The sequence below is a fragment of the Balearica regulorum genome, chromosome 5 (genome assembly GCF_011004875.1).
Source record: "Balearica regulorum gibbericeps isolate bBalReg1 chromosome 5, bBalReg1.pri, whole genome shotgun sequence".
Classification (NCBI taxonomy): Eukaryota; Metazoa; Chordata; class Aves; order Gruiformes; family Gruidae; genus Balearica; species Balearica regulorum.
This window is the reverse complement of record NC_046188.1, coordinates 9,142,188-9,167,602: the sequence shown is the minus strand read 5'-3', so window position 1 is coordinate 9,167,602 and position 25,415 is coordinate 9,142,188. Positions and strand designations below refer to the sequence as shown.

Sequence of the window (25,415 nt, the reverse complement as noted above, 5' to 3'; positions counted from 1 at the left end):
CACCCTTATTGCTCAATGTCTTCAAAAGACAAAGTGAGGAATGTTTCCAGGAGTTTTGCTTATTTTGCAACTGGAAGTTGGCATTCAGTTCTCTCCATGCAGCAAAGCTGTAGTCACTCTTCTCAGACCTATCTCCCATGTAAATACAAGATGAGTAATAACTGTGCAGCAGGAAGGGTTTTCTCAGTCATTCACCTGTCCCTGCGAAGCATGACTACACTTGGTCAGCATGTATCACAAACACGTCAGTCACCAGTAATTCCAGAAATAAGGAGTAAATTACTTTTTGAGTCATATCACCACTGATTGTTAAAAACATCTACCTCAGTGCATTTAATTAAAAAATAAATTCTTGATTTGCTTGGTCAATCTATCCTGACAATGTGACCTGTGTATCAGTGATGTGATGTGTGGTATCAGGCTCTCCAGGTTCTTCTCTTTCTTTCTTCTTCCCTTAATGTACAACTTGCTCCTAACAATTAATCTGAAAATACCAGCTAGTGTGAGGGAGCATAATGTCAATCCAGTGAAGAAATGAAAGCTCTTCTATCAGATCTGTATTTTTTCACAAAAGTTATGGTTATAAGAAACTGCTTTTTACAATCCAATCCTGAAAAATCATATTATTCAGCTTATGAACAAATAGAAATGAAAACTGAACACTACGTGCTTGAAAAAGGAGTTATTTTTCTTTATTGGTTTCCACCTTATGGTGAAATCCATACCTACAGATTAAAATATTAAGTGATAGTTGGTGTTTTATCAATAAAAACTGATTTAACAGTTACCTATCACTCTTCCATTACAGGGCACACACAATGAGGTATAAAATGTTTGACCTTTTATTCATTCTTCTGGGAACATGAAAACCCTGGGAAAGGACCTCTGGCAGTCATCTGGTCAGTCATCCTGCTCTGACACAGGATCAGCTTGACCTGCACTGTTTCTGGAGGTCATTCCTAAGGACCCCCAACGGCAGACTCCCTGGCCTCCCCAAGCAATCTCGATTTAATTGAGAACTTCCTCAACCAAAGCATTAGCTGCCTCTTTCTACTAAAGAGCTACAGCAGCTGAGGCAGCCTCACACAGGTCCTCTGCCAGATGGGCATGTTCTCCTGTGGGTTATGTGGGTATCTCTTTAGCTGAAATCTCAGGAAATCTCACTAAGGATCTGGCTTAAAGAGTCTGACTTAAAAACTGTCTGTGAAGGAGACAGCTGTTTAGAAGAATACAGAGCTATCCATCTCCTGTTCAGTAGGGTATTTAGACGTGACCCTTGAAATTCAGCTCGCCTGTGTGCTTGGTATTAAATGAATGCCAAAGTTCTTTCCTGAATTGAGCCCAAACATCCATGTTTGTCTTCCTTAAATAGCTGAAGCCACATTAGTTAAAGAATTTGGACAGCACAGGAAACCTCAAATCATCTGGCAATCAGTAACAGTAGAGTTAATCCCTGTGCTTGATTTCCTACCTCTCTGTGAGGGTAAGTGCAAATACAGCATTACCACATGTGAGTCTTATGTCATCTCTGCTCAAGTCCAAAAAGATGGGACATCGGGCATGTGGCTACCTCTTCCATTTCAGAGTGAGACCAGACATCAAACCTCACTTCTCTGCTATGGGTCATTATTTTACAAGGAGATCCATCACCAGACACAGTATACAGTTTTAGGTTAAAAAAAAATCATGGTAGGCTTCATCTACGACACCATGAAGCAGCCTCAGAAAACCTCCCAAAACAGGACTGCTCTACTTTGATTCTGACAAAGGCAAGGGATGTGAGGTCATGGGACATGCAGCCACTTTGCAATCGTAATAACATATTACTAGATATCACACAATGATTTCAAGTTCTTGGCAAGCTGGTCATGTAGCCTGGGTTAGGGTAAACTTGATTGTTCTCATTCTGTATCTGCAATACATCTTCACAGAAGGATAACATATGGGAAATGTATGCAATTCCAACAGTGACACCCAGCTGAAGTTTACTTGCTGCAGGAGAAATTAACTCTCTTACTGCCATCTGACTGAGCAGGAACCTGAAGGCAGTCAGGTCTTCTTAAGGCTGCCTTCATGTTTGCTAGCTCCAAGCTCAGGTGCTCAGAAACTAGACATCTGCAAAGGCAAATGCAATTAATTCTACATAAGTTTCAGAACACTTTCTGGTTTATGCAGTGTTCCAGCCTGCTAAATTTGTCTCAATAATTAATGCATTTACACCATCAATCAGCCTTCCTTATGAACCATCATTGACAATTGCAACTAGCCTTTTCACATATCCTTCAGTAACCAAATATAAATAACTCTGTCTTCAGAGACTATGCCATTGTGGTCCAGGCCACACTTTAATTAATGAATGGTGTTTTCAGTGAATTACTTCTCTCTTTCAATATTGATTTAGGATGATTGCTGACCAGGGGATGCCTTTAAACATTGAACTTCTTGCAGAGAACAGTTTGCTTGTTTGGAGTTTTTTTCCAGAACGGTGTTCAGATACTGTATAACAATATGATGTGGAAAAACCAAGGTCAAGGCACTAGTTATGCCTGAGACAAAGGAGAAAATTTTTTTCTCCTGTGGAATATGTGCCACACACCATTGTTCATAAGTAGCAGAAGCTGCCAGCTAGTGCAGGGCTGGGAAATTAGCCTGAACAGAACTGCTCCTATAGAGCTGAATTAGTATGGACACCTCTATTGTACATCCACTGTGATGAATCATACACCGAGGGTCCCTTCATCCCAACCAGTCCCATAAGAACCAAAGCTATGCCCTTGCTTTTCGCTATTCTCCTGCCTTCTCAGTCAAATACTAGCCAAAATCAGTCCATCACTGCAAAACAGTCCAGCCTGATGCAGCACAAATCATGGTGGAAAACTGTTCACCAAAATGCCTTCCAGGCTGCTGAAGCTTGTGCAATGGTTTCGCTGGATTTCCTCCCACCCCTCATTAAGGAGCCAAGCAATTACACTCAAAATAGCTCAAAAAGAGAGCTACTGAAAATGAGGAGCTGCTTTTCACCAAGATGCATTTACTGGCTGAAAATGCCTTAGATAAGACTGGAGTGGTTGCCAGTAGTGACTGCTCTAATTAAAAGCTAAACAATTTTCATTACCGCCGCTTTGCTTCACACAACAGCAACGTCCTGAAGCAGTCACCTTTTTAGCCTATGTCCGTTACTGTAAAAGAGGCCTCTACTCTGCAAATGTTGTCTTCTCAGGCAATGCAAACAAATATCCTCTCTATAATTTTAGAGGACAGCTGTAATTCCACATGAGCGTGCAGTGAACACTCACATTCGATGTGCACCGCGTCTCCTCTCTTTCCATGTAACATTCTCTTTCCCATCTGTGGCGAAATGAGATTTCATTTCTGAAACTGCAGCCTGGCTCAAAGTCAAGCCATACTCTTTTTGGTCTGTGCATCACGACCCCCTGTCCTGACCCAGGTGGGACAGAGAGTCCATAGTGAAATGCTGTTTGGGCCTTGTCCATACATTTTGGGGTAAAGCTTCTGGAATCAGGGCTGGTTTGTAGGAAATCTGGTGCAGATTTTCACTCTGTTCTTCCACTGCTTTGTCACTTCTGCAGCCCTAAAGGATTAAAGGAAAGAAAGGTTTTGTCTCTGAAGAAGCTGGAAAAGGCTGGTCCCCTGCAGAGAACAAATCTTGGGAAAAAAAGACTAAACTCACTGTTCTCAGCACAGAGGGTTCAAATCAGAAAGCTGGCGATATGTGTGCATGGAGGAGAGGACGTCCAGTGTGTGGGTGCCAGGGAATGCAGTATCTCACTTCCAGAGCAAAATCAGCTTATGTTCAAAGCATGTCATGACCACATCCCTCACTGAGGGCTACCTCCTTCGCCTGCAGTGGAGAAATTACCATGACTGTAAAGCTGACATGATGGCTTGTGCATCAAAATGTTGCTCTGAAGCATCGAGTGTAGCTAGTCGGCATCTGTTGGCTCAAGCACATGCAGAAGCCCTTAGCCCCATGCCGCAGAGCACTGCACTGGTGCTGAGAGGTACCAACCACCTTCGCTAGACTCCGGTTCACAGTGTTCATTTAGGATGCTCACGGTTTACTTTAAAATGATTTAATATGCACAGCTGCCACGAGGACCAGTTCTGCCTTCACCTCCAGCTGCACATTCCTGCCTCCTCCCCTGCACTCAGCAGATGGTGAGCTGGCTCACAGACCTGAGCCATCTGAAAAGCAACTGCACTGTGGTGTTGGTAGGGTTAGTTAGGCAGCACGAGCACGTGGCCGAAGGGAAGATGAGTGTGAAGTGGTGGGGTGGGATTAGCCTTTCAGCAGCTGTGCGGACTTAGATCCTCTCCAACCTGCCAGGAGGGATCTCATCCATGCTAGATCTCCCAGCACACTGCAGACTCTGCAGGGAGCACACACAGGACCCCAGGAGCTTACGGGTAAATGCACCTAATTTCACAAGATAAAGAGCTGTGCTCCGCAAATGCCGATTCCAGCATTCAGGCTGAAGAAGATTCCTGCTCAAAGGTCCTAATTCAGCCTTGTTCATCAAATGCAGACAAGGTACTAGAAACAATAAAATGAAAAGGATTGGGGCTTATATCCCAGCAGCCAAAAAAAATGCGAGAGGTAAGATTTCAACTGTAAAGTTAGCTTAGCCGTTCTATCAATAGAAAATATTTTCCACACTTGCTGTTTCCACTAATCTTTGTAGCAGCACCATACTGATTGCTCCACCAAATACAGTCTAGAAGAGCAGCCAGGTCACTACAGCAGCACAGGTGATGTTTTCCATCACTCCTTCCCTTTCTTACTCTGAGTAAATTCAAGCACACAGTCTCACGTTGCAGTCACAAGGGCTCGTGCTTCTCACTTTGTCATGGGAAGTCTATTCCTGTAGTCAGGTTAGAGAAAGCCTGATGTTGACGCTCTCAAAGAGAGATCACAAGCTCACATGCTCTGATCAGGTTCAGGCTAGGTGTTTGCAACAGCACGTTCACCAGAGAGATCCTGCAGTTTCCTTTGGAGGTCTGAGATGAACAGAAGTGACGGTTTAAGTCCGTATCAAATCAAAGGGTTAAATGTATCCCTGTTGAAAAAGTCACCTCCCTAAGGATGCAGACTACAGTGCCTTATCAGGATCTTTCAGATCTGCTCAGTGATTACACTCTCCTTTACAGGGAGTAAAGTTATCAGCTGTGATATAAAACCTCAAAGCAAGACATTTCACATCTTTGCTCCCATTTGTTATTTAAGACACCGGCCTGCCCATGCTACATCAACCATACATAACAAATCGTTTTAAAGGATGTTTTAATATCTGTTCCACAAATCTGCATTGGCGTCCTCTCTGACACTTTGTTAAAGCCAATAAACACATGCCTATAACAGAGAACTGCTGTAACAGCACTTGGCTTTTTGACTGGGGTATCAATTCTCCCTTTGTGCGCAGGAAAAGGGGGTATTTATTTAATTGTGCTTCCTTGTCATGGGCTCTGCAGTTCGTGTTGTTCCCAGTCATGCTCCATGGAGTCCAGAGGATGTCAGCTTCACCGCTAATACTCCAGGAGCTGAACCTTGTCGGGATCAGCCAAGGATTTCATCAGCACAAGGTCAGTGCAGACACCTCGCTTGCTGTGGGAAACTGCTGTGCAGCAGCTCCCTGGCCTGGTGCTCTGCAGCATCGAGAGCACTTTCTGGAAACTGTGGATGCCTTTTCAAGTCTGAGTAGGGCTATCAGAGATCAAATCACAGCCGCTTGAGCATTATGCAGAGAGCATTACACACCACTGAACCACCAGAAGTGCAAATCTGTGCCTACGCACACGCTCACTGGGCTGAGATCTGCAATATGCCTCAGCAGCCTCTGTGTGTGAGAGGATCCGGATGAAACGATTGAAGGAGAAGAATTACTCCTGGCAGTTGTCTTCAGGAGGTACATACACACAGGAATTGGTATGCATGCACAAATGCGTCCATATGCACAGGTGCACTGAACAGGCAGACAAGCACATAAAGATACAGCATTAAGCCAGAGAGCATCCTGCGCAATTACTGACCTGTTTTTCCATGCTATGCTGTGGTTTCTTTGGAAGTTATTAGTGTTCAGCCCTGCAAGAAGACAGAAAGCCCTTTCATCAGCAAGGCCTGAGCACTGTGTTTTGCAGCATGTTGTTTACATTCTGGGGTTCCTGCCTACCCCAAAATCCCATCTGTCATAATGCAGTAAGAGCAAGTCAGGATCTCAAAAGGAACAAAGTTTTTTTTAGGGTCTCCAAGGTGTTATGTTAAACAAACAAAACCCCAAAACTGTCTGTGAAAAATAACACTTTCTGACTCAAAAGACCTGTTTCCTAAGCTTAATTTTTATTTTATGTATACTGAGTTCCCTCAGCAGTAACACTATGTGGGGCACACAATGGAACCCTTCTTCTGTGTTTAATAGCAGCACATAAGGTTGTAGATGCCCCATCCCTTGAAACATTCAAGGGCAGGCTGGACGGGGCTCTGAACAACCTGATCTAGTTGAAGATGTCCCTGCTCATTGTGGGGGGTTAGACTAGATGGCCTTTAAAGGTCCCTTCCCACTGAAACCATTCTATGATTCTATAAGCCTAGAATTGGGACTCATGTGCACACCCAGTACACAGCATCTGTTTGGTTTATGGTCTCTAGTACATGTTTACTCCTCTGAGCTTTGTGATGAGAGAGCAAGAACCATTCTGCCCAACTCCTACCTTTTCCATAGCATTGTCATGACAGCAGATTTCTTCGTTGATGGCAAGAGGAAGAGAGAGCACAGCCTAGTCCTCTGAGCCCAGATTGATTTTGTGAGACTGGGATTTTTAAAAAAAAAAAAAAAAAAAAAAGATCAACCCCCAGTGTTTCATTTGATGGCCAGTAACATTTGTTTCAAACATTATTCAACAGCAAACAGGACATAAAAGAAGATGACTTCCACAGAGTGGCAAGTGGCTTAAGAGGACAGAACCAGGCCTTTAAATAAATGGTCATGTTATTTAAAAGGGTGCAAAGTATTCAAATCACAATATATTCCTTACTAAGAAAAATAATAGGAGTAAAACTAGAAGATAATAAAGCAGGAATTAGGAAAATGAAGCAACATGAATGACACTAAGAGCAAAGGTGCAGATGGCTGTATTTGGGGATCCTCTCCTGAGCCTAAAAGGCTGTATCCCAGAAGAACACACTCAACAAAACAAATGCTAACGAAGATGAATCGGGCAAGGAATTCACAAAGAAGGGATTTCTGGGAGATTGAGTTATCCTGGCTTCTATCTATCCCCTTCAAATAGGAGTTAATATACGGGCAATTGCTTAGCTTAAATGGTCTGAGTCTGTTGAACTCGTTGCCACTGAACAGTTTTGAAGGTCGCACGTTAATCTCTGACCTATCTGAAAGAGAAGTTTTCATTTATACTTTCACTCAAATCACTTAGCCATATGGATTTGATCTAAGCTGTTGTTTCTAGCAATTTGCTAGAAACATTTTTTATATATGATATTTAAAAAACACTACCAAAATGTTTAAAAATAGGTTGAAACAAATCTTTTTATTAACACTTGGAGAAGAAAACCAACATTTCTACATTTCTGCATTTCCTATGCTATGCTCATACCCTTCACTAAAATTAACAAATAGTTTAGAAATGTCAGCCTGTATATCCAAGAGGATGATAAAATGAGGATAAAATTTATCTAATAGTGACCTCATAATAGTTCCTAACTAACAAGATGGCAAAATCTTTGTCATGTGTGCATTAACAATAATAGCTGTGCTACATATGTGCCACTGGCAATAGACTTGCTTCTCTGTGCGTTTCTTTTTCAAAGCACCTTCAGAGAAGGTCCTAGATGCCCTGGTGTTCGCAGGTCACACAGGAAAACCCCACATCTCTCAAATGCATCATCACACTGTCTCTTTTGACTTTGTGGCATCCCGTACTTGTGAGCCTTACTGGGTTTTCTGAGTTTCCCCAGGTCTGACAGGCTGGATCCTCTCCAAGCAGCTCCTAGAGCTGTCAGAGCTGTCAGATCAGGCAAAGACTCTGTCAGTAAGCCCTGCCACTCAGGAATGAGTGACTTTCAGGCACTTGTGACATCATATCTGATGATAGACTGTCTGACTTATCCTTATGTCTCTGTCCCACACCTAACAGCTAGTTTGCACTGAAGACAGCCCACACAAGCACCAACATGCAGGTGAGGTGCCTGGTACTAGACCTGGATGGAAGTGTGCAATCAGGAAAACTCCAGCATGATGAAAAACTCATAGCACTTGCAGTCGACCAAGCAAGCTAATGATTTTTACATTAATCACTTTGATGCATTTTGAGCTGCACTTAGATGTTTCTGATTTGGGATCTGCTTGGATTCTCTTTTGCCAACCTTAAACGCATACATGTTTATTAATATGAGGCAGCATCCAAGGTACACTGAGTTCCTCTTATTGCAGATTGAAAATACTGCAGCCCAGATGCTGGCTAAATTCTACTTGAGTTTCTGTGCTTAAAATTTTCCATTGCTGCTTTGAAGCCTTTGGTTGTGCCCAGCCATTATGAAACATAAAGCATAGGGACAAACATTGAAGTACATGAGTGTAGCTTCTGTTCTCATCTGGATGATCACATCATAATAAAGGCACCCCTAAAAAGAGCTAAAGAGGTAGGACAAATACCTTTAGATCACACAGGACCAATACAGAAATAAAAAACAAGCTGTAATTTTCCCCTGTGACAAGATTGACTCTTGGATAGAGAACAAGCATAGGAATCACCAGCCCAAATGGTCTATGCAAAATGTATGATCAATCAAAAATGGAGGGAAGGAAGGGGGGATTACATGGAGTGATGAAAGACTCACTACAGAAATTGCTGTTATTTCCACTGTGATACTCTGGAAGGTAGCTATAAAAATCACTTACTTCTCTTAAAGCAAGATGCAATTTGTACCTAGCATGGTTGTCGTATCAGCCTGAGGTATCTGCAAACTATTGACTAGGGGACTCTGCAACTGTTACAGTGATTCAGAGGCATAGCATTTGCCATCCTTTATCATAGTCTCATGTGTCTGTATTTCTCCTTTAAAACAGTTATTAGAGCTTTTAAATCAAAAGTGGACAACTCTGCATGAATTTAGAGCCTGACTTCGGTTCTAATACACTCATGCTAGATAAGTCCCATCATAGATAGGTAGACAGATGTCTCAATAGAGAGACAGATGTCAAAAGACAATGAATAACTAAGCAGGTAACGAACCTGATAGAAAAGCCTGCATACCTTACTCTGTATATACCTATACCTGCACATTCAGAGTGTATACGGGCTTGTGTATATGTGAGTATATGCACAAAACCACACCCATTCTAAATTCAGATGCAGTTTAATATTGATTGCATCAAATCCTATCAAACACTTCCTCTCAAAACTGTATTAAGTACAGCAGGTTGGGCTGTAAAGATAGCAAAACACTATTTTCGGCTCTCTTTGCAACTTCTCGTGTTACTGAAATGTCTAACTTCTGTGGAAATTCAGATGGGTTTGGAAATTTGCCCAAACCAGTTGCCAGCTCAGTGTATCTCTAATACTTGGAATACTCTAAATATAGGCCTTTTATTCTGGAAGAAGCAAGCGCTGAGGATGCTATTCTGCTGCTCGGAGCAGTGGTTTCATTTTCCCTTCCGAGCCCTAAGTTCAGACTGAGGGGGAAACAAAGCAACTGCTGTTCTCCCTATTCAAATTAATTTATTTAATAAACAACTCAATAATTTCTTCTTTGTTGCAGGGAATTTTTTTAGGGACTTTATTTTGGAAAGATAGTTTCTCCAGAGGAACTGCCAGGGGCCCATCTAGTCCGGTATCCTGTCTCTGATGGCTAATGCCATGGACTGTTATGGAATAACCTATTTATAAGGGAAGTTTCTTCGCCCTGAGGAGTTTGAGGTTGCCTGTGCCTGAAAGCATGCAAGTTTATAATGCTTATTTTTATCCGTTCATATGTAACCACAGATGTTCTCACCAGCCCTATCCAGTTCTAATCCTTCCTGCTAGACTCTCTGACTTGGTGATGCTAATGGCAGCCATTTCCCACAGGTTACTTGTGCACTGCATCGCTGGGGGCTGAGTGAATAAATTTGCCGTGTATTGCCTTTCAGTGTTACTGGAAGCTCCTGTCTGACGAGGAGGGGGAGCAGCAAAGCCTGATTTACGTTCCCTGCACCATTTGATAGAGGGTGGGAGTGCTTTCTGGAGTTTTTTCTCTTTTTTTTACTTTTAGCGTGCTGCCTCCCACACTTCTAATTTTTCACAGTCTCTTTTCAAAGACAGTTTGCTGTGTCTTAGCATTTCTCTTATTCCTTCTATAGCTCTTTTTTTTCTCCGGTATCTTTTTCAGAAATGTAGGACTGGAAGGACTCAGGAGACTATTCAAAATCCATCGGCCTTCATCTTAAAACTCATCTGCAGCTTTGCCCTCTCGCTGCTGCAGACACTCACAGCTCTGACAGGTGGAAACCCCCACCTGCTAACGTGGTGACCGTTTACTGTGGGCCAGATTACAGCTTTGTGTCCTTGTGATCATCCAAGAGGTTTTTTCCACCCACCAGCTCTGTATGTGGCTGATGTAGAGAGCGCTTGGCATCCCTCACACAGTCTACGTGACTTGTAAAAAGAGATGTTTTTCTCTTCTCTTCCTGAAAGATGCCTTCTTCTGTCTCCTTGTTCAGATAGAAATTTCAGTGCCAGTGAAATGGTGAAACACTCACAAGGTTGTATCCTAAGGACTTTCTATCCCATTCTTGATACATCCTTGAGTTTTATTTGCTCTCCTAACTGACCCTTCCCAGTGTGCAGTGAATACCACACAGCCTCCCACAATTCTCTTCCCAGGCAGTGACATCTGACCATGCATCAAGCAGAGGGAGCAAATCTTCTACCCAAACTTAACAGCTGTCTTCACATGCAGATCCAACACAGAGAGGCAGATCAGGATTGATGTCTCAACTTCTGTCAGTGGCATGAACATAACACAGATGGTACCTTCACCTCCTCGGGATTCAAGCAGCACGATGCTGCCGGTGGTGCTGGCCAGAACCTGCTTGCCGAGCTGTTTGTCCTAAGAGCAGAAGGGCACCACGGATGAGTGTTTTCTAGGTCATGCAGTGAGACTTCACTTCTTTTCCTCTTGAAAGACTGGTTGTTTCAGAGTGGCTTCAACTCACTGATACCCTGATTCCTAATGATCCAGTGGCCCTCCTGCTAAGTCAGCCAGCAGGAAGGAGAGAGGGGTGGACAGCCCTCATGCTCCTTACAGGGGAGGTTAATGATTTAGAGACCTTCATAAGGCAAAAGGCTGACTGGAGATACCACCTTGCAGTCTGAGGCAAAGGATGGGAAAGCCAAAGTCCCCCGAGGGGACCTGGAAGAGCAAAATTACCTCCCTTGGTGTCTCCCAGGTCCCGTGAGAAGTGCTGCCCCCCATTGCATGGGCTGACAGGGAGGGGAGGGATGGGTCTGCCATGGACAGAGCAGGACAGGGAGCACCAGCTCTGGCAGGAGGTGTTTTCATGAGGGCAGAGTGCCTGGACAGAGCAAAACCCAGGTGGAAGTCACACAGAGGAGAGGTGAGAGAAGGGAGACAGAGAACTGCCTACACGGATGCTCTGCTGAGGAGGGCAGGAGTGGAAATGGGCAGGACAGCTCTGCCAGAGGGGACACAGAGGAGAAACTTGCTCCAGCTCACCTCATGAGAACAGTGAAAGAAAGCCAGACACAGAGGTGGACTTTCATCTTGATGCTGTGTTCTTTGCTCTTCATCAGCAGGAACTTCCCATTTGTGAGATTAAAGCTTCCAGAAGACTCCAGGGTCCCAGAGTTGCTAACGCCTCTTCCAAATGCCCGGCAGCAGTAGCCAGAAAGCCTTAACACTTCAGTGAACAGCCCACCAACTAGAGGAGAAGACTAAAGGCCAACTGTTATCAAATACCCTGATTAGCAAATACGTGCAGCTGAAAACAGCTACATGATGCCTGCAGGGTGGAGTCAGTCCTGCAACTGGACATGGACTGGAAGGCAGCAAGGACCAACATCAAAATCAAATGAGGGTTTGATGGATAGAGAGGCAAATTTTACACAGACAGGGGAAAGCACTGAACTTTCTTGTCTGTGTCACTGGTGGAAGGGAAGATATCAAAGACCAGCAGGACAGAAATGAACAAAGTAAATAATTAGGCAAATCAAATGTTTGTCTTCTTTGCACTCTGATGTGCTGAAACAGTCAGTAACAGAGGGTGTTGCTAAAGGTTGTTGTATTGCCTGTTCAGGGAATACAGTCAACTCCTGTCTGCACAGAGCCAGAAATAAGCAGCCTGAAGCAGCTCCACCTGAACCATCCCAAACAGATGTGCATCTAACTGGGGTTAAAATCCCAGGGCTGGAGAGTCCACCCTCTCCCCAGACAATCCATTCCAGCATTCAAAGCCACTGCCAGGAGGTTTTTCCAAATATTTAAGTTGTATCTTTCCTTACTATAATTTCAGGACATTGTCTTTTCTTCCATCCACTGCAAACATGGGGAACAGATGACTCTGGTGGTCTTTACAGCCACATTTTACACTTTCAGAGTCAGTTATTGCGTCTGCACTTTTATCACTCTCCCTGTCCAAAGCTTCTCAAAGGACCCTGTTACCACAGAAGCTGACAGTCTCACATCTCTAATGGTGTCATCCTATAAAAAACACCCTTCTGAGCAAGGCCAGGCCACCATTCTCAGTTTACAGTCTAAATCCTGAAGAGGCTATGTGACTTTCCAAAGGTCGGATGACAACCCTTGGAGAAAAGCATGATGCATCTCCCGCTCTCCCTGTCTTCCAAGCCCACCTGCTGGGCTCTCCCTCTCCTGTTCCAGGCAGCAGGGTGAGAACTGAGTGCTGCAGGCTCTGTTCCTCAAAATGACTCACTTTCTCAGTGTTTTCATAATGTGGAGAAGAAGGTGACTCAGAAACTGCTCCTCAATAAATAAATCATGGGTTTTTCACCAGGGGTGAGCTACAAAAGGATAGTGAGTCTTTTCAGCGCCGTACAAGCAGCTTGCATTATACCTCCTGACCGCTTCGTGGCTGGAGCCTCTCCAACATCTGCCAGACTATTTAAGATTATCTGCCTGCTTTATCTTGCGATTGGTGTTATGAGATTGTCTGGGGGCCTTGTCCAAGAGGAAAGCCCGCAATTTATAAACACATAATAACAAATGGCCTCTCCCCAGCTCTCTCTCTCGAGGCAGCAGGTCCGAGAGGTGTGATTTTGCAGACAGGGAGTGAGGCCCAGGGAGATTTGGTGACCTGCCAAGAATCACACAGGAAAGCCATGTCAGCTCCAGGAATTAAACCCCACTCAGCTGAGCCCCAGCCCGACTGCGTGCCTGAGCCCAGCTCCTGACTCTCACTGCAGCAATGGTTCGTGCTGAGCGTGCACAGCTCAAAAGCTGTCCATGGATCTTTACCAGAAAGGGGGGGCGAGTTACAGTATTTGGAACCGGCTCTCCAGCACACTAAACTCCTGGTTACCTGAACTGAGGAATTTGGTTTTTAACCCTTCCATATAAAAAGAGAGGACTTTCCAAAAGAAAAAAAGTTATTTTCAGAAACCAGAACTCTGCCATGGAAGCTCAGGGTGCTAGAAACCAGGGTGAGCGGCTTCACTCATTGCCTTGCTTCTTGTTTTTATAATATTCACAGGGTTTAAGGTTAGACAGCCGGGCTGCTCTGTGAGAGAGCCACCCCGTGCACAGGACCAGCGTGGCAGCTGTGCAAAACACAAGTGCTTTGTACTCTTCACAGCCCTGCAGGAGCTGAGGCATTGTCAGGGTGATTCAAGGTGACTTAAAAATGAATTAGTTTCTTCTCTAAATTCTTCGGAGAACCTTTCAAAGTAAAATGTTTTGTAATGGAAGCCCTAAGTCACTATAGTCCTGGTCAGGATAACTGTGCCCTTGAAAAAGGAGAGGAAGACAAGGGTTAGCTGGCTGCCAAGGGGCACCATCTCCCCATGCTGCAGAGGGTGAGCAGTCAGGGAGAAACCAGCCCTAAAATATCTCCAGTCTTACACCACCCTGCCCATTTTTCCTGCTTGGAAATTTGCTTTCTGGGCTTTCCCAGTCTCCTCTTTTGTTCACTGGGCTGCAGGGCACTGGGAGCCTGGAAGTCCCTAAACTCTGAAGCCTTGGGGAAGTCCAAGGAATTTAAGCTGTTTATAGGGTGGGTGAGATGGGAACACTTCTCTGTACAAACACCCAACTCCTCAACCTGTCCAAAGAGCAGGTTGGGCACACACAGCCCAACCAGATGCTTGTGTCCATGGAAGGAAAATCCAGACCTGCGGCCAAGACACAGACCTGATCTAGGTTAGAAAACCAGGGCTGAGGGATGCCCTTAGCCCTGAATATAAATGCAGTCACAGCGTGCACAGGCCTCAAAAGAAAAAAAAAAAATTCTTCAAATAATGAAAATCTAAATTTCTCTTGATTCTCACACTGGCTAGTCCCTCTCTCATTTACCTTCTACTCCCACTCTGTGGGAAATCTTGAAATGTAACTTGGTCATATTTCAGAATAATACATGTTTTTCCTTCCAAAATTTCAATATCTAGTGAGCTCTGCTCATCAGCCAATTATTACCATACTGATAAGCAAAGCTCATTTATACACTATTAGTGCCACACTACATGATCATATACCAGTGTCCCTAAAAGAGAAGTTGAAAAGAAGAGCTTCTTTGTAGGCATAAAGCTCCATTTGCTGTGACCAGGAAAGTTGATCTCAATTCAGTTTGGAAGGTGTTCAGTGTGTTTTATGTAGTCCCAAATTGTAGTATTTTGTGTATGTTCTTTATCAGCTCAGAGATTGGTAAACAACTGCTATCTGTTTGGAATAGAATTTTGATGTCATTTCCCAGGTGACAAGTTTAATAGTCAATATATTTGATTCAAGAACTGACAGCTGCAGTTTAGAGCTGGAAAGATTTGATTTAATAAAAGATATATCCAGAGCAACAGGCAATTTGGTTAATGCAGGAAGGAATTTGGTTTGCAACTGATCCCTTCCCCTAGCCAAAGACGAATAAGCATCAGCTGGCGTGCCTGTGTTTCAGCACCCTGAACCAATTTCTCTCTACGCTCCATTTCAGCATATGAGATATGCATCTCCCAATTAATAAACATCTCATACTGCTCACTTGACTTCTTTGTGTGTCAAGTATCTGCAGCATTTCGAATCCACAGCAGAGTCCTCCAGCACCTCACAAGTGAGCGGCAGAGTGACCAACCCACCCAAAGCAGACACCTCATAATTCACATGGGAAAGGCACGGGACCAAGGTCGGAAAGGGAGGAGGGAGCTCTTAAATCCTGCACATCTGAAATAAGAAAGCAAAAGGGGAGGCAGGGCTTTTGGGATATGGAAGGAATGAGAAAGGAAAGGAAAATGGATGTTCAGGACAGATTTTCTTCCTCCTGAAGGAAAAAAGAAAATCAGAATTCATGGGAGGGAGGGGACAGAAATATTTTAAGCTTGATCTCAAATGATATTAGGCCCTATATACAATATATGTAGGCCTGCAGAGAGGACTGCCTGGGTTTATAATGGGGGGGAACGAACTTGCTAATTCTGGTAGCCTTTGCTTAAGAAGGTATCATTTCAGCTGCCTTTTGCTTAAGCCAAATTAGTAATTTCTGGTGCAAAATGCTTCCTCCCAAAATGCCTGAGTCACATCCCTTAGACCACCATGGCTATGCCACCAGCATACACTTTACACCTTGTTTTTTGAAGCTCTAACCAATTTGTCAAATACTACGTCTTCTTTCCTTCCCATCTATCAGACACCTTTGAAGTCCACTTTTCCAAGTGAAATTATAAGCCTGGTAGTGTTTCTTCAGTCTCTGCTCTCATGTACATGAGCATCACTCTGGAGTAATTCCACCCATTTCAACGTGCATGAACATCCCTTGTTCTGGGCAGGGCCAAATCGGTGCTGATGCAAATCAGATGAGCTGCGCCGAAGTCAGTGGGACATGAACTTACACCAGCAGACCATACAGACTGCTATTTCCTTGTCAGTGGGTGTATAAAGACACGTGGAGGAGCAGTGCCGGGCTGCCACGGGGTGACCCACACATCAGCCATGGCGGGGTGGTCACACAAGGACCCATGGCAGAGGGGTGAGTAGTGGTTCCCACTCCAGGGTAGAGGAGGTAGAAGGGTGGGCTCTCTTCCCTGAAAGTCTGAAAAAGGACGGACTGCTGTTTGGTACCAAATGATACAGAGAAGAAAATTTGCATTGCATTTACTTACTTTCCCCAAAACAGTCAGCAAGTGAGGAACTTCTTCTGTTTCCTTTTTCCCCCCCTTCTTTCCAGTGGAAAATCAGTGATTTCTGAAAAGGGTGGACATTTTAATTTTTCCGGACAAAATAAACACATACATTTATTTTTTTAAAATCAAAAGCATTTTTTTTCCTAGTTGCCTTTCTTCTCAGCTCTCTTTCCCCCTCCTTCTCCAGGAAATCACACCACATCTTCTTAGAAGCATAAAAAGGGAATGTTTATTTTTTAAGTGCAAGTATAGAAAATATGACTATATATTTATATCTTTTCCTTCTCTTCCTCTGGTAAGGAAATGCAATGTGACCTTAAAACACCCAGATACACCCAGTGGTGACAAGCCCTGCTGAGGCGAGCCCAGCAGCGAGCAATATCCGAAAGCCAGAGGCTCACGGGGTCCCACATGAGCTGACTCTCCACAGGGAAGACGGAGGGGGGATATCCATCTCACGTGAAGGGAGCAAAGGAGTGGCAGGTCAGAACCGAGTCCTGCTGTGACAGGTCCTAGAAAAGGTGACAACTTTGCAGCATGAGCAAAGGCTGCCTTTGGCTGACATGACATGGCACAGCTGGGGGACTGTGAACTGATTCAGTTCCTTGCGCGTGCCCCAGCTCTCTGCCTCCACGTGTAATTTATGCAGGATGCAAAATCCAGCCTCTTGCCTTTAGCGGTGCCCCGGCTTACACACACATGATCTGATTAACTTCAGTGAATCTGCAGAGGGTAAGGGGTTAACCTCTTCATTTGGAATTTGGTTCCACTGCTGATGCACTAGCAAGAATTGAGTCCGCTGACACTTGCTCTCTCTCCAAATCATATTAGCCCTCCAGGCTCCACAGGGAGAAAGGGGGGAAAAAAAAGAAAGAAAAGAAAAAAGAATGAAAAATCCTCACAGCCTGGTCAGACGGCACTTACAATCTGGTTGGAACGGTTTAAAGTCTTACCACCCCCTCAGCTGTGAGGCAGTACTTGGATTTACTCGATTTCAGCAGCTCATCTGGCTATGTCCTCACGATAGACCCCAGCCCTGCAATTAACAGTGTACCGGCTGACTGCTCTCCCTCCTGGAAACCTGTGACCCACCAGAACAGGCCAGGGGCTTAGCAGCTCCTCTGTGACCCATCGAACACTGGATCAGGGCTCTCACCAGGGAGCCAGGCAGCTACAGCCCCGGACATGGACAGGTCACCGAGCTATTCAGCAAGAAGGGTTTAATTACTATGCTTTAAACGTAGTCCCCTTTAAAAACATAACCACACTTTTTAATTAAGCCTTTGGTGTCTCTTTTCAACATCAGATATCTTAGTGCCGCTGTCCTTTCTTTTTTAATCTAATTTGATTGGAAGTGTATTTGGCCATATCATATATATGACAAAAGGCATTTTTTTCTCATTGCTTCAAATTATTTTTCCAATCATGTTCTATATACTGTGCACAGGAGTGAATTATAAGGAGTTAGGCAACATACATGGTGTTAATTAGATAGGGGACGTAGAAGGTAATTTTTCCATGACTCCAGGGAAACCTTTATGTTATGCTTATAAAGCAAATGCAAACGGCCATGCAATACAAAGTGCTTCTTAAAAATCAAGTTACACACTGAAATAAAATACTAAGAGCAAAATTAGTTTCTCCAATTTAATTCAGTAAAACTTTAATAGCATCTGACTGCTCTCTGCAAAAGTCATTAAAAAAATTATAAAGAATTCACAAATGACTGATAATGTAAAAACACGAAGGCTTGGATTCAGTTTCTAACAAAGGTCCTGATGCAGCAAAGTGCTGGAGCCCACACCTAATTCTGCGCTCCGGGAATGTGCTCACGGGCCAAAGTTAACAGCCAAAGTCGCACCGACTGCAGCAGGAGGCTGATCTGGCGTGGGAGGACATAGGAGCTTTGATCTAGAGGGAAAGGTTCAGGGAACATTCAAAATCTGAACTGAGCCTTATGCACACATCAGTAATTGCATGTGCTAATCAGGTAAACACTTCTGAAAAATAGGACAAGCTTGAGCAGGAGAAAGGCAGGCGCAGTGAATTAGGCGAGCCACTGGGTCTCTTTAATCTCTGACACCACGATAACCAGTGAAGGACGTTGGAAGTTTCACTGCATGCACAGAAAAACACAAATGGAAATTTTCCTAAATGTCATTCAGTAACTACAGACAATAGATCGCTCTTACGAAAACTGAACTGTTAGTAGCAGGAAGATCAGAGGAAACAGAGCTGCCACTCACGCCTTTGCTATGGTGGCTCAGAAGAGCACAGTGGTATGAAAAAAATACTTTCTGCAAAAGTGACTTTTCCAGTAGGGATTTGCAGTGTTATAACTCATCCGGTACATTTTTTTGTGTTAAGTGAAGGACATAATGCACAACCGATCATATACGGAACTTTTCTATTCTGCTAAAGATTTTTCTACCATCTTTGAGATAATTAACGCTCTTTCATTAAAATGCTCTGCATTAAAATGCCTGGCCAGAATGAAACTGTGCATGCCTTATATCCTACTCTTAATAATGTTTTTAAGGTCATGAATCTTATCAATTAATATTTCAGAGTGATTCATACCATTTCTAATATGCAGTAGCTGGGCAGAATCTTGTGGATAAAAATATTTTCTGAACAGATTCAAAATAATTGCTTTTTTAAATTGCTGATGGAGGTTCTGCCACTCAAGCAGTTAAGCCTGAAAATGTGCTTAAGAGATTAAACAAGGAAAACTGAGCTGGTCTGGTAGCTGGCTCCTTTCCATGTGTCGACGAGTTGTCACTACTCCAAATGCAACGAGATGACTTAGGATTTGCCTTGGTTCATCCTGCACACAAGACGTACAAGGTGCAGAAGTTCCCGTGTTCAACCAGGCTTTGCACAGCTTTCTCATACAGCTACCAAGGCACTGAGGGATTCAGCCAAGGAAAATATGTGTGCCAGGGAGTGATATGGTACTTGGAATCAGAAAACTGCTGCTGGCTTGCAGGTTCTGCAGTCTTCTCAGCGAGGTTTGCAGGACGGTAAGTGCAGCCCCGGCGGGGCCAGAGCTGTGTTTAGCCACCGTGCATCCAGCAGGAGGGACCCTTTCCTGTCCTTCCGACATGGGAAGTTTCCCAAATTGTTCCAAATGTAATTTCTTAACACAATGGTACTTTCTGAGGGACCTTGCCCTGTGCCTGTAGTAGTTTTGGATCCACCACCAAACTATCATTTAATGTATGCATTTGTGTATATGTACACACCCATCCCCCTCCATGGTTCAATATTGTGTATTTGTACACTTGTATATATGTTTGTTTATAAAAATAAACAGTGAGGAAGTCTTTGAAGTTTCTCTGTATGCAAAACAAAAAGCATATGGAAAAATTATCTTTTTTTTATATAAATACAGTTGAATCACTGCATATTTAACACTCCTTTCTTCTAAAAGGAAAGCCCGGTGCTCAGCTTCCCTGTGTACTCATGGAGCCAAACTTTCAGGTAATTAGAGGTTTTGGCTGCTCCCATGTCAGGTGCCTAAAGACACGTCAAAGCTGTTTAATTTCCATACACTATATCTAATCTCTCTTACTCCCTTTACAGCATATTTAGGCACTGCAGTATTAAGACACCTGAAGTCACTAGTCAGCCTTTGGTATCTGCTTAAACGCCCTGATTTCACAAACCTGAAACTCCCAAAGCAGACAGGAAATCTACATAGCACTGGAGAGGAGCTGATCACCTGAACTCCTCTTTTTTCAACTCTTACTCCCAAAATCTAGTCTATTTTTTAGGCTGACATTTCCAAGGATGTGCTCCAGATCTCCCTGCCTCATCTCCAAGGGATATTTGTGCTACCTTCTGATGGAAGAGTCAAGGAAAGTGGGAGCAAGCAAGTTAATTTCATAGAATCATAAAATCTTAAGGTTGGGAAGGACCTCTCAGATCATCAAGTCCAACCGCCAACCCAACACCACCATGTAAATGTATGGCTTACATTTACTGTAAGCCATATCACAAGCCTATTCATCCCACTGCAAAGCTGAGGGCATGTAGGTTAAAAGCTGTGGGAGAGACCTGCAGGACAAGGAAGTCCACATGGGCAGGCCCTGGCAAGTCAAGAAGGAAGTCAAGGAAGACATGGTCAAGAGGCCCCAGAGACTGAAAGTCTCACAATAATTAACTCACAGTTAAGTTGGAGGCTCCCAACTTTATATTCACAAGATTGTCCTGCTTTCTGCTCTCAGATGATTTTTGCTTAACAGTGGAACTTCATTACGTGCCTTTCACAGAGGGGACTCCATCCCTCCCAGGTGCCAACTTCAGGAGGCAGCTGTTCTCCTTGCTCTTACACAAGCTGTAGAGATGACACAGAGTCCTTTTTTTTTAGGTAACCTTGTCCATTCAAAAACCAAAAAAATCAAACATTTCTGAGGAAAATACCACCCTAGAAGAAATGATGTGCCATGCAAAGGGGAAAGGTGAGAAGACAATTGGAGGGACAATCGAAGAGCTATGCTAAGACCAGAGGGTTTGTTCTTCTGAAATTAAGCCTTGAATTTTACTCTCCATTAATAATGCAAAATTTGACTGGTAAATAAAACATGATCAGTGGTGTGGAACAGAGAAAATAACACAACAATAAACAGTAATAACGATGCTTTGCTCTTACAAAGTTGGCCTTTTAAATGCTTTGCAAAAGGAGGAATGCTACCTGTGATAATGGCAATATGCTGAGCTTTGTGAATAGTTGATTTTTTCTTCTGAGCTTGCTGTATCCAATGGCATCCTCAAATTGTACATGGCACATGTTCTTCCTCTGAACACCAGACAAAAAAATTTAAGAAAATAGATCATAAAGATGACACTATAATAACAAAATGTACATGTCCTTGAGACAACTCAGCACAGCTTGGTCTGTTATGCTGGATAAATCTAAGTTTTCAGGAAAATACATGTGGTAACAAAAATAGCAACTTTTATCTTGTAAATATTGGATAGTACTTGAAACAGATCATGTCTGCCTGGATAGCAAATTTGTTCTAATAATACTATTCATCAAAGAAAGATCATATGACCTTTTGTCCCAAAGACCTGTGTTCTGCACTGAATAAAATCCAAACTTCACTAGTTCTAGCATGGTTAAATTAGGTCAGAGAGATTCAAGAAACCTTATGAAATTCCATTTAAAAAGAAGACAAGCCAGCAAATGTTTCACTGAAAGTAATGGATTTTTTTACCATAAGTGAATGTTAGGGAAGATACCATGCTGTTCCCCCCAGTTCACATTGTTGCCCTGTCATATGGCATCCAAAACATCCTGGATACAAAGAGAGACTCAGGAGTACCTTGGAATGATCAAAATCATAAGACATCTTGATTAGAAAAGAAGCGAGTGCAAATTATTGGCTTGTATAAGCATAGTGCTAGCCTGTTGCTTGTCTACAGTCCTGTCTTTGGCTTTGTCTTCTGGATGGACTTTGGACCCATGTTGTAGCCTTGTGACAAGCTCTGGCTCTATGGATCCATTACCTCCTGATGGTATGCCTTGTGTGGACCCTGGATCTGGTTCACCTCTTGCCTGAACTGGGAATGTTGGTGGAACCATCAAGCTCTGCCCACCATGTTCATACCCTGCAGGACTGTTCCCCATAGCTGCCCAGGCTGGGGTCACCCTCATCTCCCAGCTTGTCCTCCCTTAGGGAGCAGCTGCCTCTTGCTGCCCCTGGACAATGAGCTGGTTTTGTCACTTCAGTGCAGCCAGTTCTCTCCTTTCAGCAGGAAAATGTTATCAGAGTTATCCCTGTAATTTCCACCACTCCCATTCTTCAGCCTACACTGGCTTCCATGACAGTTACATACTTGAAGATCCTTTTAACCTGCTGGGACATGTTTTTTGTGTTCCTGAATATTGGATCTAGAGTCGAGCAGGGAAAATCAGCCATCTCCCTTCAGAGAATTTGAGTATCTTTTCATAATGTCATTCTGCTGTTGAGCCTTGACAGAGAAAAAACTCTTCAGAAAACTTAGGTTCATGCCTTCTTCACATCCTCTAAAAAAGGAAATGCTAAATTTAGAAGACAGTTAATTAAAAATCAAAGGGGAATTCCACTTGATTGGATGGGGCTGGCTGGCTGAGGGTATCCAAGGTAAAGTGTTCTCCACCAGAGCTAAGCCCTTTCCTATACAACAGCCCTATCCCTTAAGTAGAGCAGTTCACAAATTACTTCTGAGACTTCATAATCTCTGGCCCAACAAGTGTTTGCACAGAGAGGGGACTGTAGCCTTCAGTACCCCAAGATGGCCAGGAAGGCCAGCCACTGACCACCCAGCATACCAGGCTTCCCTGGTACTCCTGTGGGAACAGCAGTCACATCAGCAAAAAGGACCCGTTGAAGTGTTTCAGCAGGGCACAGCAGAAAGCAGGTTCCACAGCACCAACACAAGCAAAGCTCACACAAGGAAGCTAGCAAGGTTAAGTACAATATTAGACTAATGTAATAAAGCCAGAAAATGCTGTAGTTTCTTTTCTCTTGCTCTGTTTGAATGTTGGACAGAGGTCTTGCAGTCATCATAGTCACTTGAGACGTAGTGAACCGATTCAACAGGAATCAAAAAGAGCGAGTGCCCCAAACATACTCCTCCTCTTCCCTCACCACAGGCCTAGCCTTGTGCTAATTCCAGTGCCCATCAGATCCCCTCATGAGCTGATTTAACTCACTGAAATGGAAGAACACAGTCAGAAAAAAGCTCTAGCTCACAGAAGAGCTACATGAGCTCCCACATTGGCACTGACAGCATTGTCTAGCTGGGAGAAACTGCAAAGAAGAGAAAGAAGAGAGAAATGCAAAGAGCCACTCCTGTCACCACACCTTTTGTTATCAGCTATACGGCCCATAGCCATACACATCTGCTGGGCAGTGGGGCCACCATTTACTGATCATATACTGCTAGAAAGGCTCTGTGTCATGACAGCGTTCATAAAGCTCCAGCAAAAGGTGGGTGGGTAAATCAGGCTATCAGTGCACTTTCCTTACGAAGTGGAAAGAAGTCTGGTCTGAGCCAAAATCCATAGAAATCCAAGATCTCCTCCAGCTGTTACCTCCAGCTTGTATTGGAAAGTTTAAATCCTTCCTGACTGCGGAAGAGGGGAGAGTGAGCTGAAATGGGGTCCAGCTGAGGACACTTGGCTTCCAGCACAAGGCGTCCATTTCCCCAGTGGAAAGCCTCCCTGAACCTCCTCTGCTTAGCTCTGTTTACCTTGCTGTCCTCTCCACAGGGCTTCTGCCCACACAGGGCAGGAGGAGAAAGAAAATGGGAGGGATTCAGCCAAAAACTGCAAAGTTGCAAAGCCCAGAGCAGTTCTCAGTTTGAAGGAAATGCAGCATCTCTCAGAGGCAAATTGCAGCCTTGCAGTGTTTGCACGGGCGACTTGGAAAGGTGTGAAGGGCAGCAAACCAGCAAAAGGCATTAGATCTATTTGAACAAGTTTTAGATGTCAGTTTGAATCTGGTTTTAATTATAGCCTCTCTGTTTTAGCTGCTATTTTCTCCCTCTTTCAGAGAGGCTGACCGTGGTTTGATAACCATTCTTCCATGAGCCTGCTGAGCCACCTAAGTGACACACCAAGAAGAGATCAAAGGTCTGAGATTTGGGTGCTGAGCCCTGTGCCCTGCTCCTCCCAGCCCTCACCTCTGCTTTGGTGGCCTGCCTTTCCCTTCGGTTGCTCTGCCCTATTTGTCTCCAGATAGGGTCCCAGCCTGGAAATCTCTTCTTGCTATTCAAGGCTTTATGTACGGGTCCCACAGCACTCAGATCTGCCAACACAATTGCTGCTTTCACAGCCATCTTCTGTCTCGACAGTCACAGCCTTACCCCTCCAAAAATTGTTATTTCTGAGTTGAAAAGAAAAATCTGTCCATAAAAAGGCAAGCATCTCAGCTCAACTCCCATCTCTGCTGGAGTCAAAGGGAAATTTGCCAATGACTTGAACAACACCAGGAGATAACACTCTTCCTTTATCTGTACATTAATAGTCTACTGCTGCCAATCTCCCCAGCAAGACAGTCCTGTCAGTTCCCACACAGCGCACAAAGACACTGTTACTTACGCCTCTAACACCAGATAGGCTCATCAGAGCTTTTCTATTGCCTTGGATGGACTTACTGTGTGCTAATACACGTCATTTGAACATCTGTTTTGGTTTCACACAAAGGATTTTTTTTTTGGGGGGGGGGGGGGGGGGGGGGGGGGGGCAGGGGGAAGAAGGAAACTGTAGGAAGTATCCTTGCACTAGACAGGATGACCAAGGATCACTTCTACCCCAAGCTAAGGTGTGCAGCCTGGCACGTGTGTATTGCTGAGGATACCTGTTCTGCCTCGGACCACACAACCAGGCAGGGGGCTGAGGAGCACAACTCCAACTTCCCACACAGCTGTCATTGCACTGGGAGAGGACAAACTCCCAGGGTGGCAGCATGGGAAAAGAAAACAAGGGAAACTGAGGACAAAATGGCATACAGAACCCTTTGGTCATCCCCATGTTTCAGTCATCCTCACTCATGCTATACACAAGGAGGTGGTTACATGAAGCATGAGATGATGACCATCTTACTGTCTGCAGGGCTAAATCTTGAAATCTTAGTCTGAGGCAAATTCCAGGTAACACTAACTGACTGAAAAGCTGTTTTCAGGACTTTTCTTCATTGTTAGTACAGAGAACCAGTGATCCAGTCTACAAATGTATATATTTGAAAAAAAGAAACAGGTGGATTACAGACATTGGTTGCCTGTTATTTCAGGCTTAAAAGACAAGCAGAATCTTCAGAAAATATACATGGTTATTTCAGAAATAACATTAGAATTAAGTAACACAGTAATTATTTATTGGTTTTACTACTGGCTGTATATAACACTTCCAAAGCCAAGGAAACAGCAATAACCTACCTTACTATTTTAATCATTTCGATATGTAGTGATGTTAGATTTTGGCAATCTATAAATACACACATATATACAGGAACCAGGTGTGTTACACACCTGGATGTATATGTGCTATTTAT

General features: G+C 43.8%; 1 long non-coding RNA gene across 1 annotated transcript; it reads right to left on the bottom strand.

Annotated features, from left to right (window-relative positions):
* Positions 1-673: 673 nt before the first annotated feature.
* LOC142601898 (uncharacterized) lies at positions 674-6,816 on the bottom strand. The gene is made up of 3 exons (XR_012835471.1): positions 6,727-6,816; positions 6,049-6,100; positions 674-5,019 (listed from the first exon to the last, which is right to left on the bottom strand). It is a non-coding gene; the product is annotated as an uncharacterized LOC142601898 (long non-coding RNA).
* Between the last annotated feature and the right edge of the window lie 18,599 nt (positions 6,817-25,415).